At 35.6% G+C, this 18289-nt stretch overlaps 1 protein-coding gene and 1 pseudogene across 1 annotated transcript in view; one reads left to right on the forward strand and one right to left on the reverse strand.

Moving 5' to 3' along the window:
* Positions 1 to 11442, reverse strand: part of Naaladl2 (N-acetylated alpha-linked acidic dipeptidase like 2) — a 577651-nt gene extending 566209 nt beyond the window's left edge. The window contains exon 1 of the mRNA XM_023717797.1: positions 11338 to 11442. The gene's annotated coding sequence lies outside the window, so the exon portion shown is untranslated. The remainder of the gene's footprint in view (positions 1 to 11337) is intronic.
* LOC101564597 lies at positions 4448 to 4860 on the forward strand (annotated as a pseudogene).
* Positions 11443 to 18289: the final 6847 nt, after the last annotated feature.

Genomic DNA, 18289 nt, shown 5'->3' on the forward strand with positions numbered 1-18289 from the left:
TGGGTGTGGTGGTGCATGCCTGTAATCCCAGGAGTTGAGAGGCTGAAAACAGGAGGATCACTATGAGTCTGATTTACATAGTGAGACCCTGAACACCCTATAGACCCTGTACCAAATACATAAAAAAATTGTTAAAGGTAACTAAATATATAAACAAGATACACATAAATTACTATATGTTACCGATATATCACAGAACTTACACATATAAAAAAGTTATCATAATACAACTAAATGCACAAAGAAAACTACAACGATATAGTTCATTGAAAAATAGAAAAATGGTAGAATTGATAAATTAGACAAATGGTCATTCTATTCTCCTCTGTAGAATCCATACTATTCTACATATGTAACTAAATATAGATTTCTTATTTCTTAAATTTGTCTTTTCTTTGATCCCAGCTTTTCGTTCCCATTGTGCAGTTTCTTTCCCTTTCACAGTATCAGTTGTACATTTTTGGTTTTCATTACTCTTTCAAGTTCTCACACTAGTAAAATAATACAACGTTTGCACATGCAAATCTGATTTATTTCACTTATCAGTATAGATTCTAGCTGCATCCATTTTTCTACAGACCCTCGAATTTATCATTTTTATAGCTAAATAAAACTTCATTGTGTTAAAATACTGTATCTTTTTTAATTCATTCCTGTTGGTGGGCATTTGCGATATTTCCAAGACTTAGCTATGACAATTGTGCTGCTATAAATAGGATGCACATATGTTGCTATGGTACAATGATTTCAGTTCTTTTGGAAAAATACCTAGGAGGTGGAATAGCTGGCTTGAATGAGACCTCCAATCCTGGATTTTTGAAGAATCGCTATACTGATTTCCATAATGGTTGTACCAGCCTGTACTCCCACCAACAGTAGAGAAGTCTTCCTGTTTCCCCACAGCCTCTCCAGCATTTGTTATTAGTTGACTTCTTGATGATAGACATTCTTTCTGCCATAAGATGGTATCTCAGTTTCATTTTAATTTGTATCTCTTGAATGATCAATGATGCTGAACATTTTTTCATATATTTATTAGGTATTTGTATCTCTTTTTGTGAAGCGCATCTTGATCTCAGATGCCTAATTTTTGATTGAGTCTTTCAATTTTGGTGGCTTGATATTTTAAAATTCTTTATATGTTCTAGATAGGAGTCCTTTGTCTGAAAGATAGTCTGCTATAATTGTTTCCCACTTTGTGGGTTTTCTTTTACTTTGGTGGTGATTTCTTTTGATGAGCAGAAGCTTTTCAAAAAGATGAGATCCAAATTGTTGACTCTTTGAAGTAGTTTCCATGTAGTTTGATTATTTTTCCCATAATCTCTTTACCTACGCCAATGTCCTTACAGTTTCTAACAACTTTCTCTTCCAGAAAATTTAGTGTTTCCGTTTTAATATTTAAATATTGATCCATTTTGATTGTAATTTTGTGCAAGGTGATAAGCATGGTAATATTTTAAGCCTTTGGCATGAGGAAAGCCAGTTTTTCCAGCACCATTTTGTTAAAGAGGCTATTTTCCTTCCAGTGAACATGTTTGACCTCTTTTCAAAAAGAAGTTGGCTCTGTGTGCTTGTTGTTGTGTTTATATCTTCTAATCTGTTCCATTGATCTTCACAGTTCTTTTTCTTTCTAATCAGTTCCATTGATCTGATTTTAGCATAGTAGCTTTGTACTACAATTTCAAGTCAGGAATTGTGATGCCTTCTGCCTTTGCTTTGTAAGCAAGGATTGCTTTTCTATTCGAGGTTTCATCTGGTTGCAGATAAATTTTAGGAATTTTTTTTCTAGATCTGTGAGGTATACTAATGTTTTTCTTTTTGGGTTTGCATTGAATCTGTATAACAATTTTGGAAGTATGGCCATCTTCACAATGTTGGTTCTTCCTAAACCGGGAGCAAGGAATATCTTTCCATTTTCTGAAATCCTCCTTGATCTCTTTTTTCAGTATACTATAATTTTCACTACATAAATCTTTTACTTCTTTTGTGAGATTGATTTCTAAGTCTTCCATTTTGGGGGGTGTTAATATGGAAGATGAGGTGTTCATAATTTCTCTCTTAGTGTATTCATTGTTTGTGGTTAGGAATGCTATAGATTTTTGAGTGTTGACTTCGTACTATGCTATGTTACTGAATTTGGTCATTAAATGTAGAAGTCTCTTAGTGGAGCTTTTGGGGTCTTCTATGAACAGTATCATGTCATCTACAAATAATGATATTTTAATTCTTCTTTTCCAATCATTATTCCTTTTCTTTCTCTTGTCTAATTGCTCTGGCTAATGTTTCCAGAGCTATATTGAACAGGAGTGATGACAGTGTGCATCCTTGTCTTGTTCCTGATTTTAAAGTGAAGGATTTCAATTTTTTTTCAATTAGTATGATGTTGGCTGTATGGGTTTTTCATAGACAGTTTTTATCAGGTTGAGGTACAGACCATCTATTCAGATTCTCTGTAAAGTTTTTTTTTTTATCATGAGTGAGTGTTGAACTTTGGAAAAAGCTTTTTCTGCATCTAGTGAGATAATCATGTGATTTTTGTCTTTGGCTCTCTTGAAGTAGTATATATTATAATTATAGTTGGTATTATACTTTCAAGTCAGAGATTGTGATGCCTCCTGCCTTTCCTTTGTACATCAGGATTGCTTTTCTATTCTAGGTGTCATCTCATTCCAGATAAATTACATTTATAGATTTGTGTATATTAAACTATCCATGCATTACTGGGATTTTCCATTCTGGGAGAGTAAGGTTTTGGAAATAAGTATTGATAATCTCAATTTCTATAGGGTCTGTAATGATTTCATCCTTTCATTACTCATTTTGTGAATTTAAATATTTTCTTTCATTTTTTAATGAGGTTGACTAGGACCTTATTAATTTTATTTATTCTTTCAAAGAACCATTCTTCAACTCAGTAATTCGTTGTATTGTTTTCTTCATCTCCACTGCATTTATTTGTGCCCTGATTTTTATAATTTTTGGACTTTCTTGAGCTTTGGATTTGATTTGCTCTTCTTTTTCTAGGAGTTTGAGGTGCAGCATAGGATTGTTTATTTGGGCTCTTTCTGTGTTCCTGATGTTGGAATTTATTGCTATATGTTTCCCTCTGAAGACAGCTTTACTGGCATTCCACAGATTCCTGTAAGTTGTACCTGCATTTTCTTTCTTTTGTAATATATTTAGTACAGAGTCTACATGGTCTCACTACATAGATCAGACTGTACATAGATCATACTTGTAGTGATCCTCCTGTTTTTAGCCTCCCAAGTGCTGCGATTAAAGGCACATCCCACCATGCCCAGCCTGATTCCCAGTCTCAGGGCACCCCAGGGGTGGGGTAGCATGGCACATCAGGGATTGAACCCTGTCCCTGCATTGCATCTGCATTTTTGATAGACTGTAAATATTTTTTTACACTCTTTAATTTCATCCATGACCCACTGATTGTTCAGGAGGGTATTATATCGTTTCCATGTGTCTTTTAGTTTTTGCTGTTTCTTTTGTCTATAATTTATAGCTCTGTTGCACTATGGTTAGCTAATGTGAATGGAATAACTTCCATTCTTTTGCATTTATTTAAGACTGTTCTATGTACTAGCACATGGTCTATTTTGCAGAATGTCCCATACACAGCTGAGAAAAAATATATATTCTGACTCTGCTGGTTGGAACACTCTATAAAGGTCTACTAAGTTCATTTATTCACTATGCTATTAGTCTGCTATTTTTTGCATGTCTGATTAATTTCTTTGTGTCAGTGGGGTGTTAAAATTCCCAAATACAATTATGTTATTACTCATTAGATTTTTCATGTCTGTTAAAACTTGTCATATTTAGTTGGGTGCTCCTACATCTCCTACACTGGATGCATATATATTTATAATTGGTATTTCTTCCTCTTGCAGTTTTCCCCTAGCGAATATGTAGTGACTTTCTTTGTCTCTTTTAATCCCTCTTGGTTTGAAGTTGACCCTGTTGCAACCAGAACAGTTATTTCTGCTTTTTTCTGGGTTCTTGTCACCTGGAGTATTGTTTTCCATCCTATGACATTCAGTCTATTTATTCTTTTTGAATTAATTGTGTTTCTTGCATGCAACATATTATTGGAGTTAGTTTCTCTATCTGCTCTGCCATTCTGCTGCTTTTCTGGATCAACTGAGGCCATTTACGTTGACAGTTACAACTGATATGTATTGGCTTATATTTGTCATTTTGTTTTCCTACTGCAAGATCCCTGCTATTATTCCCCTTTGCTTATGTGCTTGGTATGCTTGGTTGTACTCTTATGTTGTTGTTGAAATTGTGGTCATCTTTGCCTCATTCTAAAATATCTGTCAGGGTCTTCTTCAGTGGGTTTTGGCTGTGGGAGGTACCACTGCCTCTCAGGTTTATGGCCAACCTCTCAAGTGTGGGCCCACAGCACTGGGCACAGTCAAGATGAAAGGAGATGGCGGGTCAGGGCATCGCCATTGCCACCGCCATGTGTGGGGCTCTCTTCACTGGTACTGCATTTACTTTGACCACAAGAGGCGAAGTGATCCCAACTTCAAGAACAGGCTTCGAGAACAAAGAAAGAAACAGAAGCTTGCCAAGGAGACAGCTGGACTTTCTAAGTTACCTGACCTTAAAGATGCTGAAGCTGTTCAGAAATTTTTCCTTGAAGAAATACAGCTTGGTGAATATGAGAAGGGTGAGGTCCATCTGAAAAATGCAATTGCTCTATGTGGACAGCCACAGCAGCTGCTGCAGGTGTTACAGTGAACTCTTCCACCACCAGTGTTCCAGGTGCTTCTCACTAAGCTCCCAACAATTAGTCAGAGAATTGTAAGTGCTCAGAGCTTGGCTGAAGATGATATGTAATGAAAACAAATCTCAACATAATAAAATTTCAAAAAGATTTTAAAAAGCGCTTGCCTGCTAGCCCAAGGGCTTGAGTTCAATCCCTGGTTCATCTTGCTTTGAAATTCTGTCTCATATTTTTTTTCTTTCTTTTCAAAATAAAAAAACTGTTGACAATATTGAATTTCAAATCAAGAACTATATGCAAAGGACTTTAAAATTTTACAAGATTTGGGCTGGTGAGATGGCTCAGTGGTCTAAAGCACCTACTTAGAACAAGTTTAGCAAAACACAGGGACCACGGTTCAATCCCCCAGCACCACATGCCAGCCAGGCCCGCCCCCTGGTGGGCTGAGCTGGCCACACACACACACACACACACACACACACACATACATACATAAATAAAAATTAAAAAAATAAAAAAAAATTTACAAGATTTGATATTTTTTTCTGCATAAGGCCAAAAATAAATGACTTGGGATTTTTACCCTTCAATTTTTGAACCTACATATGAATGTGTTGTTTTCTTTTATGTCTTTAACAAGGAAATGGTTACAAGTTTGCCTCTTGAGAGGAACATACTTTAAAGAAAACATAAAAATGTATTATGCTTCCTGATTCAAAGACAGGCTTTAGTCATACGAAATAATTGGTATTTCTGCCATAAATTGTGCACTAGAATCTATATACTCATATAATAATTTTCACATTAATTATTCACATGATATACTAAACCAAAATGTTTTTTTCTTTTTATTTTTAAAGAGAATAAAAAATAGTAAAAACAACATTAGAAATGACATAGAATTTCACTAAACAAAATAACAGTAATTCAGTATGATTGCTATATTGTACATTATTGTCTTCATATTAGCTGTTCAGATTACCAGTCATAAGCACAGTAAGATTACTTTATCAAAATACAATTTAAACAAATACAAAATGAGTCATCTTAACAAAATTAATTCATGACAAGTACATTAAACAGAAAACTGTTATTTGGATGATATTGTATTGGGAATGAAGTGAATTTAGGAAACAGATTAGGAAAAGTATTACTAGGCTATTGTAAATCAATTTCCTTAATATGTATCATTCGGAGGAAAATTAGAATATCAGCAATATTATTTAGAGCAGCAAAATCAGAAATGCATAGATTCTGTATGGGATACATTGCACATCGTTCCCGAATTTATTTTCCCATTGAACTTTTATCATTAGGGAACTGGCTACACCAAAGCCTAAGAAACGGCTATCATTTATGAAAAATAAGAAGGCAGAAAAGAAATCCTGGGATAATTTAATAAATAGTTTAGGAAGAACCTTCTCAAGAACAACAAAAATGTGACAATTATAAACATGCTGATTTAAAGAGACTCGGGAAACAGTGACAAGTCTTAGCATAAAAGAGCTTTAACTTGCCCCAGTATCCAGTCACTCACTAATATGTGATCTCTAATTACTTTTGCAGTGTGACACTGTTTAACACAATCAAATCTAATTGACCAGAAAATTTTAGTTAGATTGTGCTAAGCTATAGTTAAATTTTTTACTGTTATTATTCTGGTTTCTTTGTGAACATCTTGACTACTGCATCATTAAGCTTTAAATTAAATTTGGATAAAGAGAATATTTTATAAATTTTCCAAACTGCAGTACTCATACAGGAACCCCGTTACTCTTACCTTCATATGCTTTTCAAAAGTTTAATTTATAATTACTGACTATTAGCACAACATGATTTTTTTTTTTTTTCACATCTTTTACGGTTTTTTCTTTTGATTTTTTTTTTTTTTTTTGCAGAACCGGGGATTGAACTCATGCCCTGGCGCTTGCCAGAGAAGCGCTTATTCCACTGAGCCCTCTCCCTGGCCCCAGCACAACATGAATTTGATTTTAATTGAACATTTTAAATTGAAAGCCATGACTAATAAACATAAAATGTTAGAAGCAAACTTTTAAGTGTGTATCAGAGCATCAGAAACTTTCATAGGATGAGAGTTATTCAAATCTGAGGATAAATTTTGTGGTATATATATATATATATATATATATATATATATATATATGTATATATATATATGTTCTAAAAATTTGGGGTATTCCCTGTACACTTTGTTAGGCAAGTAAAAAATGAAGAGCTGCTTATGTCTTTTCCTGTCAAACCCTCAATATCTTGCAATATCTTCTCTATATATGTTTATATTCACTTTAACATTCCATTATGCACACTAAAGACTCCATGTATTATGGAGTGAAATAGAAATAAAACTGTTATCAGGAAGTTTAATGCTACATGAAGAAACATTTTAGTGATGCTACCAATATCTATGATCCTATTATATAGAAGATATTTACTGAAAAAATAAATCACAGGTACAATTAAGCACTTCATTCTCTTTATGGAATAAATTCATATATGTTTAATTGCAAATGCTTTTTTGCAGTGCTTTCATAACAGGGTTTATCAACAAAATAGGCATTAAAACTATGAATCTACCTTTTTTTTTTTTTCCAGAGCCAGCAATTGAACTCAGGCCCTTGCATTTGCCAGGGAAGGGCTTATTCCACTGAGCCAGAGTGAGAGCGAGAGCGAGAGCGAGAGCGAGAGCGAGAGCGAGAGCGAGAGCGAGAGAGAGAGAGAGAGAGAGAGAGAGAGAGAGAGAGAGAGAGAAAGAGAGAGATTGAATTGGGAAGATTCCAAGTATGTCACAAAAATCTCAGTTCCTTCCAGTTTTCTCACTGCCACTGAGATAAAACAAATGACTCTCAGTCACTCTGGTTCTATTCTTTTTGAGACAGAAATTCTAATTTACATGAATCACAATAGGTGAAACACCAAGGGTACACTGACTCGACACACAGCTCATCTTCCATTAGGCCTGTTGCTCAATTTGTATTAACTTCTGATAAAATGCACTCATGTCCTCAGCTGAAATTTAGGTTTGAAAGATACTAGTAAGTACAAAAAAGGAATGAGTTGCAGGCCAGTGCTGTGAAAAGGAAAACTAACAGCTGATAAACCTAGAAATTATCCTAAGAAATAAATTTTAATGACCAATATTACTTTTTCTTACTTGAAATAATAGTTCACCTAGAATATTAGTTGATATTAATAAAAAAACAAGGATATTAAGTATTTCTTAAAGGATCATAAACTAAGTCCAAACAGATTATTTGTCTCTTTTAAGAATACACATGATTTTTCTGTGAAAATATTAAGAATGTTCCATCTATTCTATTTCCTACCAGATTTAGTGTTTCTATTTTAAAATTTATATCTTTGATCTGTTTTTATTTTAGTTTAGTGCTCGGTAAAAGATATGGTTCTAGTTTTACTTTTTTCCTGTGGAAAGCCATGCATGAAGGAGCCTATTTTTCTTGCACTGCACATATTTGGCTCCTTTTTCAAAAATAAGGTGGCTGAGTATGTCTGGTGTTGTTGCTGCACCTTCTAATCCGTTCCATTGATCCTCAAGTCCACATTTTAGCCAGTGCCATGCTTTTTTTTTTTTTTTTTTATCATTGGGGTTTTGTACCATAATTTGAAATAAGGGACTCCAATGCTGCTCCCTTGCGTTAGGTTCGTTGAACTACTTTTGCTCTTCTAGGCCTCTTCTGGTTCCAAAAGAATTTAGGAATTCTCCTTTCTAATTCTGTGATATAAGAAATTGGTATTATGCTTAGAACTGCACAAATCTCTATAAGAATTTTATAAGTGTGTCATTTTAACTATCCTGGTTCTGCCTGCCCAAGGGCAAGAGGTATCTGTTCATTTTCAGGTATTTTCTTTCTCTTTTACAAAAGGGAGTTTTTTAAGTTTCAATGTAAAACTATTTTACTTCCATCATTAGGTTGATTCCTAAGCATTTCACTTTTCTGATGGTATTGTGAAAACTGTGACACCCTTAGCTTCTCTTGCAGTAATGGGATAAGCAGAACTATCAGACACAGGTATACAGAAAGACTGTATGAACAAAACCTGATTGTACAGGAAATATCACAAAAATTCAACAATTTGGATGTCATCTTATTAAAAAGCATTTGTACAGCAAAACAAATCACCAAAAAAGTGCAGACAACCCATGGGGGCAGGGTTTGTCAGCTGTTCCTCAGACAAAGCACTACTACTTAGAATAAATAAAGAGCTCAGAAACATAAATCTCCCCAATTTAAAGACTCAATCCAAAACTGGGTGTTTAAATGAATAGACTCTTCTCAGATGGAGGAGTACAAATGACACAAAAATATATGATAAATGTTCAATATAACTAGCCATCCCAAAAATGCAAAGTAAAACAACACTGAGATTCTATTTCACATCAGAAAGAATGGCTCTCACCAAGAAATCAACTAATAACAAATACTGGCAATGCTGTGGGGAAGAAAGGACTATTCTTCACTGTCAGTGTGAGTGTAGAATGAATGGTTCAACCGACATGGAAATTAGTGCGGAGATTCGTAAGAAAATGAAAACTAGGGATTCCAGAGATTCCAACTGACCCAACTATTCCTTTTCATGGTATCTTCCAGATAATATCAAAAGCATCGTACTACATGGATATATGCACACCCATGTTTATAATAGTAGAGTTTGTAATAGATAAATATTGGAAACAGCCCAAATGTCCATCAGTTGATGAAGGTATAAAGAAAATATGATGATATTTTATATAATGATGCACTTCTCTGCTATAAAGAGGATACACTTAAGGGTTTCTAGATGTTTCTAACCTTGAGAACATAATCTTAAGTGAAATAAATCGACATGTATGTTCAAATATTACATGGTCCCTTTGGTATGAGAAATGGAAAGTGTAAATAAAGACCAAAAATATAATAGTAGATGTTGTGAAATAGGAAGAAAATACTCAAATATGAAAAAGAACCAGGAAGGAGGAGGGGAGAAGGAAGGAAGACAGGGAAAGTTAAAAAAAAATAAAAAATAAACAGAAATGAAATGTTTGTAAATAAGGAGGGGAAGAAGAGATTAAGAAAGGGGAGGAGAGGTAAAAGAAACAAGAAGAATCCACATATATCATGTATAGCTACAAATGTCTTATGAGGAATATAATATGATCATTACATGTGTTTAAAATGTACCAATCAAATTAAAACAAAATAAAATAAAATAAAATGACAATAGCAATTAAGAAAGAAGTTCTTGACCCAAAATTTAAAGTTTAGATTTTTTTTTTCTTAAGACATTGTAGTAAGTTCAAAGTTCTCATTCCTGGCCAATAAACAAAAGAAACAAAAACAACAACAAAAAACCTCTGAAGAATCACTGAACTCACTATATCATAGATATTTTTTCTGGTTAATAAAATCATATTTACCTCATTATTCCTGCAAAATTTAGAGAAATTCAGATCTAAATCTATTTATCTTGTTACACAAGTGAATCTATGCAGGACTCAAAAATGTAAGTGTTTTACATAGTAGCAATTTACAGCCATATATTTGGTTAGAAATTATTTACAATTTACCTAATCCATGACCAAATTCAACCTTTCTGCTACCTCCACTCTGTCCTAGTACCCTCTCCAATTTACTTGAATCCTTAAAAATGCTTGAATCTCAATGGCTTTATTAGGGGCATAACTCTTTTCTTCTAAAAATTTCTTAAGTTTGTATTATATGCCTTGCTCTTAGATCATGCAAATTTGATATCATTTTTTATCAAATATAATCTTCAAATTTGGGGAGGAGAAAATGAGCAGTAAATAAATGACTGAACTATGTTCCCAAAAGCTTTTAGTATCCGTGTATTTAGTATCCTAATTCCTAGATCCATTGGAGGGCTTCAAATTATTTGAGGCACATAAAATGTTACACATGGTAAACCGGAGCAAACATCAGAATACTGGTGACAGCTAGAGCTGATGGATAATAGCTACACATTTACACAATAATTCCCCCTACCCTGCCTCCAAGCTAGGCCCTTCCAGGAAGAAGTGTACACTCTCTTTTAGGATACTTCTTCAAACTCTAGTGGAAAAAAGTCCATGGTCCATGTGTAGGCATACACAAAGAAATATTCCAAAAGATCGAAAGATCTATATAAAGTTGAAAAAAATAAAAGGAAATACTATATAACCTGTGGAATTGTGGCTCAAATTGCTTCATGTTTGCAATTTTCCATTAAACCAGTGAGTCCAATTAACACAAAAGGAAATAATTTAGTTGCAATCACTTTTATAATTGTATAAAAATTGATCCACACAAAGGCGAAGAGTTTGTACCAATTCCAAGAGCCGCACAGAAATTAAAATATTTATATAGCACTATCTAAAGAAAATGGGCTGAAGTCCATAACATACAAGATGAATAGAAATTGAAAGGCATAAAATTTTGTCATGGTATAATGTCTGCATTCTTTTTTATTCAAAATTTACTGCTATAGGCACACTATAAAAATATGTCAAGAATTCTTATTAAGAGTTGATTCAAGAATAAATTTCTTACATTGTAATTAAAATAATTAGGTCTTACTTCAATTGAATGATCCCAGTGCAGCTGAAGGGTCCTTGCGGGTTACAGGAGACTTACAGTCTGAACCCAGCCTCTTCTTCAACGTGCCCAACAGTCAAAGCTCATTTCCTGTTCATAAATCAAAAAGCAAAACTAATCAATTTAAATAGGGAGCTGTATCAGGCAATTTATCAGTTGGCTCCTGAATTTTTACAGTTAATGATTGATAATAGTATTTCATTAGTTCTTTTTATTGTAAGTAGATGAAATGTGATACTTTTTTGGACCTCAAGCAAATGCACATAGACTTTTTCTTGAAAGCGTCATATTTTAGCTCATGGACAAATGTAGACAGAAAGATGCAAGTACTACTCCTCATCTTCAGATTTTATGTGTTATATTTGCTCTGTAACTCAACAAGCACACATGCATATTTACTTCATGTCACATGCTACTAAATAGAATAAAACACAGAAGCATAAGACACAAAAATAGACACAAAGTGATTTATTATCTCTTTGGGGAGGCAGTGCTAGTTAAAGGATGAAACGCTTTAGAGCACCTCAGGAGCTAGACACCTGGCTCTCCTGTTAAGTGTGTGCTTCCCCAGATTATTTCTATAGCTTTTGACCTCCCAATTTCAATTGAACATTAAAATGAAAGTAGGGTACCTGCAGAATTATTGTGAAGAATTAGACGTTTTGAGTAATGAGTGTAGCATACACACTGTATGTTCAATAAACATACAGGTATTATATAACATTTTAAGACATGGAAGTTTTCCCATGCTGGCCCTCCCCCCAGGGCACACAAGATGGCAATGGAGACAACATGGTAATGCCTGTAATCCAGGCACTTGTGAGGCTGAAAACAGGAGGATCACTACAAGTCTGATCTGTGTAGTGAGACTCTGTAGACCCTGTACTAAATACATTTTAAAAAAGACATAGAGGTTTTCTTTTATATTTTCTAATGTCAAGGATGATTACTCTTCACAGCATAGGAGACATATTAAAGATTAATGGATTGTGACATGAAGGAATAAATATCATTAAAGATAAACCTGCTTATTTATCTCCTTTAACATGTCAATCTATTTTTTATTTCATTCCTTGTAGGAAGTTGGAATAGGTACAGAATATTTTAATTCCTCTTTTTATCTCCTTTGCTTTCCCTCCCTGTTCTCCACACCTTTCTTTTAGGGAATGACTTCAAAGAGAAAGGTAGATTGTTCTCAAACAAGAAGGAGATCAAGATATTGTCAATCTTTTTTGCAGAAATTTAATTTCATAACAATAATAGGAAAATAGCAAGAGTTCATGCACTGCATATTGTTACCTTCAAAGTAGTAAAAGGTGAAAGATTTATAGACTATGAAGAGAAACCAGAACAGTTACTCAGAGTATCCGATATGGGCATAAAAATTTCTCCAATCAATATTAACATAAGCCTTCCTTTTCAGTGAACTAAGAAACACTAATAGTGCAGCTGACTTGCATTTTTCCCACTTTTCTCTTTCCTCCTTTCCCTTTTACCTTATCCTTTGTTTCAAACAATTTTTTCCCTTTTCATAATATCTACTGTATGTTTTAAACTTTTTACTCTTTCAATTTCTCATACCAGGGAGATAGTCTAGTATTTACACAAGTGATTTATTTCACTTATAATAATGGTCTCGGGCCAGGGAGATCGCTCAGTGGAATAAGCACTTCCTAGGCAAGCGCACAGGCCTGAGTTCAATCCCTGGCTCCACCAAAAAAAAAAAAAAAAAAAAGCCTCAAGTTGGATTCAGTTACCTATAAAAGTCTGAAGTTTATCCTTTTTTATGTCTGTATAGTACTCTACTGCATTAAGTTACTATGTCTTTCTCATCCATTCCTCTTTGATGGGCAATTGGGTTGTTTGCAAGATTTAGCTATTATAAAATATGTTACTACAAACATGAGTGTTGATCTATTTTTAACTGACTCAAAATTAAATGTGTTTATTGGGTACAATGTGATGATCTGAAATACATATACACTGTTCAGTTTTCAAATAAAAAAATGTAACTATGACAATTAACCATAATGCAGCAATAAAAAGTGATTAAGAAATATCCAGAAAATTAGTAAAGCACAGTTTCAGAATTGCACATCCATGTATAACTGACATGTTGGCCAGAAAATTGAGGTTTTGAATGGCAAAACCAATACACTTGTAGACTAATAAAACAGAGAGGAGAGAATGTGCCTGTTTTAAAAATCTCCAGTCTTCTAGAGTGGTTGTCTTTTGCTGTCACTGGCTTTTGACAAAGGTTACAAAATATCCAGTTTCTTCAACTGTCCAGCAGATTCACACCATCAGCTCCCCAGTGAGCTCTTAGCCAGTCATTTTTGGGCTTTCATTGTGTCTTTGATCTCTTTCTGCTGTGGTTTTACAACTTTGAAGCTGAGAAGCTACTGGATTATCTGGCTCTCCAGTGCAGACAACCACTGAGGACTTTCACATTCCTGATCATGCAGACTGCCATGTGACTCTCCTGCCTCTGATCCTGCTAACTTATTTAATAAATCCTCATGCATAATCATACATTTATTATCTATTAATTCTGCTCCTCTAAGAGCCCTAACTAATTCAAATTTGGGTACCAGGGGTTTTCTTTCTTTTTCTCCAGGAGTGTTTCTATAGTAAAATGATATTTATTTATTTATTTAACTTTTTAGGGCTTTAGGGGTCTATAGGGCCTACAGGGTGTACAGGGTCTCACTGCATAAATCGGACTTGTAGTGATCCTCCTGTTTATAGCCTCCCAAGTGCTGAGATTACAGGTGCATGCCACCATCCCCAGTCTCAATTGCCATTCCAGGGTACCCTGGGGATGGCGAGGGCAACACAGCAGGTCTGGGGATCAAACTCCTGGCTCCTGTGTCTGCCTACACAAGCACTTTAATACACTGAGCTATTTGGATGGCCTCTTTTATTACTTTTAAAAAATGTTTTATTTATTTGGCACAGATATCACTATGCAGTTTACACTCATAGTGATCCTCCTGTCTGAGCCACCCCAGTTCGAGGATTACAGGCATGTGCCACCATGCCCAGTTTCAGCGGTCTCCTTAACATGGGGCTGGCACACAATGTGGTTTCAGGAATTGAACCCGGATCCTTGTGCTTACGAGGAAGGCACTTAGATTGCCAAGCTAGAGACCCAGTCCTAGCCCAGGCCTCGTGAGTGTGTGGGAGAGCTTCTAGCTACCCTGCGCCGGTGGGAACTACTGGTTCCAGCCCAGATGCAGCATGGGTGAGACCCACTTCCACGCCCTTGGGACACACCCCACCACTCCAAAGTTCTTCCCCTACCCCGCCCACCTAGTAGGAATTTCTGCCACATTCCTGGAAGCCCCAGACCCAGTGCTAGCTCAGGCCTGGTGAGTGTGTGGGAGAGCAACTGGCTACACTGTGCCAGCGGGACCTACTGGTCCAAGCCCAGGCACAGCGTAGTCACCCTCTTGGGATGCCCCCCATCAGTCCACAGTACCCTTCCCCACACCCCACCCACAGAGTAGGAATTTCTTTTGCATTCTGGGAACCTCCAGATCCAGTCCTAGTCCAGGCCCGGAGAGTGTGTGGGAGAGCTTCCTCTCCCCCCTACTCCACCTTGTCCCCTCCAGACTCAGCTCAGGCCTGACATACAGGCCTGGGGTGAAACCCTTGAGCTGCATCCCTGCAGAGTGTAGGGGACAGAACCACCCAGCTAGTCCAGGAGTAGAACATCTTGCCAGAGGGGCACAAGAGGTTCACCCCCAAGGACAGCAACAGGAAGGAACTGAGCACAGCAGCCAGACCCAACTAAGGCACAGCTGGATAGATGCAAACTTTGTAGACCTACACCTGAACTTCAGCAGGTGTTAAGGCTATAACTGCAACAAAGATCTACAACAAAGGTCAGAAGACAGTGTTACACAAAATGACAATGAGAAGGAGCAAAATGCAATCTCAGAACCCAAGCCCACCCATAACAAGTGCAGAGGACACAAACACAGAACAAATTGGAAATCACACAGCTAAAAGCAATGAATCAACAGCTTTTGAAATAAAGAAACAGCTGCAGAAAGATATAGAGGAACTCAGATTGGAAATGAAAAAAGAAATCCCTGAAATAATAACATCTGCAGTAAAGAATCAAATGCAGAAACATATGGAGGAAACCCAGTGCCCACCCAGAACAAGTGCAGAGGACACTAGCTCGGCTCAAATGGATGAATTAATAGCATCAATAGTAAATAAGCAACAGCAGAAAGTCATAGAGGAACTCAGAGTGGAATTCTTTTCTACTAGCTCAGCTCAAATGTATTAATTGATAGCGTCAATAGTAAAATAAGCAACAGTGGAAAGTTATAGAGGAACTCAGAGTGCAATTCTTTTCTGAAATAAAAAAAGAATTCTCAGAACTCATAGCATCTAAAGTAAAGAAGCAACTACAGAAACATAGGGAGGAAACCCAATCTGAAAAAAACACTGCAGTAAAAGAATTTATAACTGCTTCTAAAGAAGACATTGATAAAAACATAGAAGAGATTAGAAAAATAACGAATTCCTTGAATGAGCAACACAGGAAAGAAATAGATCGCATGAAGAAGAGTCAAAGAGATACAGAGGAAATTAAAATCTCAATCACAAGCTTGCAAAACCGTTTAAGTGAAAGGGAAGACAGAGTTTCAGATCTTGAAGACGCTGGTGCAGCTAGTGAAAAGATAAGAAAGGATCTCTTAAAAACAATGAGGATGAAGGCAAAAATAATCCATCACCTGCTAGATGATGCAAAGATGAACAATGTTAGACTAAAAGGCATCAATGAGAAAGAAGGAGTCAATAAAAATGACATTAAAAATTATGGGCAGAAGTAATAGCAGAAAACTTCCCAAATATGAGGAAACAATCTGACATTCAGGTAACTGAAGCATACAGAATGTCAAGTAACCTCAACCCAATGAAAAACACACCGAGACATATAATAGTCAAGATCCCAGAAATTCAGCACAAGAATAATATACTGAAAGCTGCTAGAGAAAAGAAGCAGATCACATTCAAAGGAAAACCCATCAGAATTATATCCGACTTCTCTTTACAAACAATGAAGGCAAGAAGAGCATGAAGCAGAGTACTTCAAATCCTCTATGAAAACAAATTCCAGCCCAGACTACTATACCCTGGATTGTCAAGCTATCTAATTCTTTTAAAAGAGTTTTAAAGATAGATTTCTAAAATTAATATAAAGGAATTGCATCTCTACTTTGATGAAAACTAAATTTGCGATGGTTTCTTCTTATGATAATGCGCAGAGTACTAATAGCCTGTGATTTGAACTCTTTAAAAATAATATGCAATACATATCCTCCTGACCATGGTGAGATGCAAAAAACTTAGTAACTGCATATAACGCTTTGCATATTATCAGAAGAGTAAGAACTAAATGATGCCAGAGCATTTGTGTGGACAAACTACTGAAAGACTCAACAGTTAAAATTCCCATTTTCACAAATGTATAAACAATATAAAAGTTTCTAAGTGTATATTGAAGAGAAAAAAATTTTCTCACTTCTAGCCTGAAGGCTAAATTTGCTGAAAACCAAACACAAACTCATGAGGGGAGTGGCTTAAATATAGACAATTTCTTACTCATTTCTAAAGGGTAACTATATTTTAAGTAAGAGTGATGATTGGAAAAGAATGAGGTACCATGAATTGGGCCAGAACTGTTCAGAAGTAATCTGACTTGATTGAATACACTGAATTCCTAGATTCTGATGAGATTATATTTTGCTAAAGGAAAAGGATTCCAGACCCTCAGTGGCAGAGGCAGCCCCAGCCCACTCCACCCAGCATGATGTTGTCCTCTCCACCTACATCGAAAAACTAATCCTGTGTTGTTAATGGTAACAATAATGATCCTCCTTCATGTGGGTATAAAGCAAGCCAACACTGAAGTTTCATAGAACACAATCTCACCTTTTGCTTTGCCTCTATCTATAACCACTCTCAAATCTTAGAACAACCTTAAAAGAAAGGTACATGGTGTGACCCACAAGAGGGTATGCAAGATTCCCAAAGAACTCTATTTGTGTGTTTAGTTTTCTAATTTTTACCTGCAGAAATCCAGAGAACTGGTATGAAATGGATTTCTAGAACATGGAATAGCAGTGGAAAAACATCAACCCTGATCAAGCTGAGTTTCCTGATATGGACCCATTAAATAGGAATTATGGATTTAATATTGCAAATCATAGAATTTTAAAAGGGTGTCAACAGTTTATTTCTCTGTGGGCTGAAATATGGATGAAAAGAAGACCTACTCTGAAAGAAATAGAGATGCCTGATATTCCTTAGTTTACTATTTACAAGAGTATTCAAATTCAGCTAAATAGAAATGTGGAAGTGTATTTGCCAATAAAATTACTCCTACAGACAGGAATGGTCAAAATGTACTTTTCACTAATATCTAAAAGATACATCTGTAAGGAGAGCAGCAGGAACCGTTAAGAGCTCCATTATTGTTATTCTTAGCATGTCAGACCTTACCTTGGGGACCAAAATCCCTCAACTGTGAAGCTTAAATGCAATGCATATAATTGGATCTCAAAATATCAGGACCCAAATGGCAGTGCTAAATTTCCAAAGGCAAGGTGTGTTTTTTTTTTTTTTTAAATTTCAATGGAAATCAGAGGAAAGCAATGATTGGGATGATTCGACATGTGTACATGTGTAGACCTGTTATTGGCTAATTAATCATGGTATTCCTGAAAGATCAATAGAAAGCCTATCAAATTTTTACTAGCTTTATAAAGTGAGAAAAAATATATAGCAAATGAATAATATCTACCTCAACTCACAGAAAACAGTTCCCAGACGTGGTCAGTATATTGTCTCCAAGTAACCTGAATAAAAAGGAGTGTGAGTCTCTTTGAGAAAGAACTTTGTACACTACAATATA

This window comes from Octodon degus, unplaced genomic scaffold (assembly GCF_000260255.1).
Source record: "Octodon degus isolate 3935 unplaced genomic scaffold, OctDeg1.0 scaffold00055, whole genome shotgun sequence".
Taxonomy (NCBI): domain Eukaryota; kingdom Metazoa; phylum Chordata; class Mammalia; order Rodentia; family Octodontidae; genus Octodon; species Octodon degus.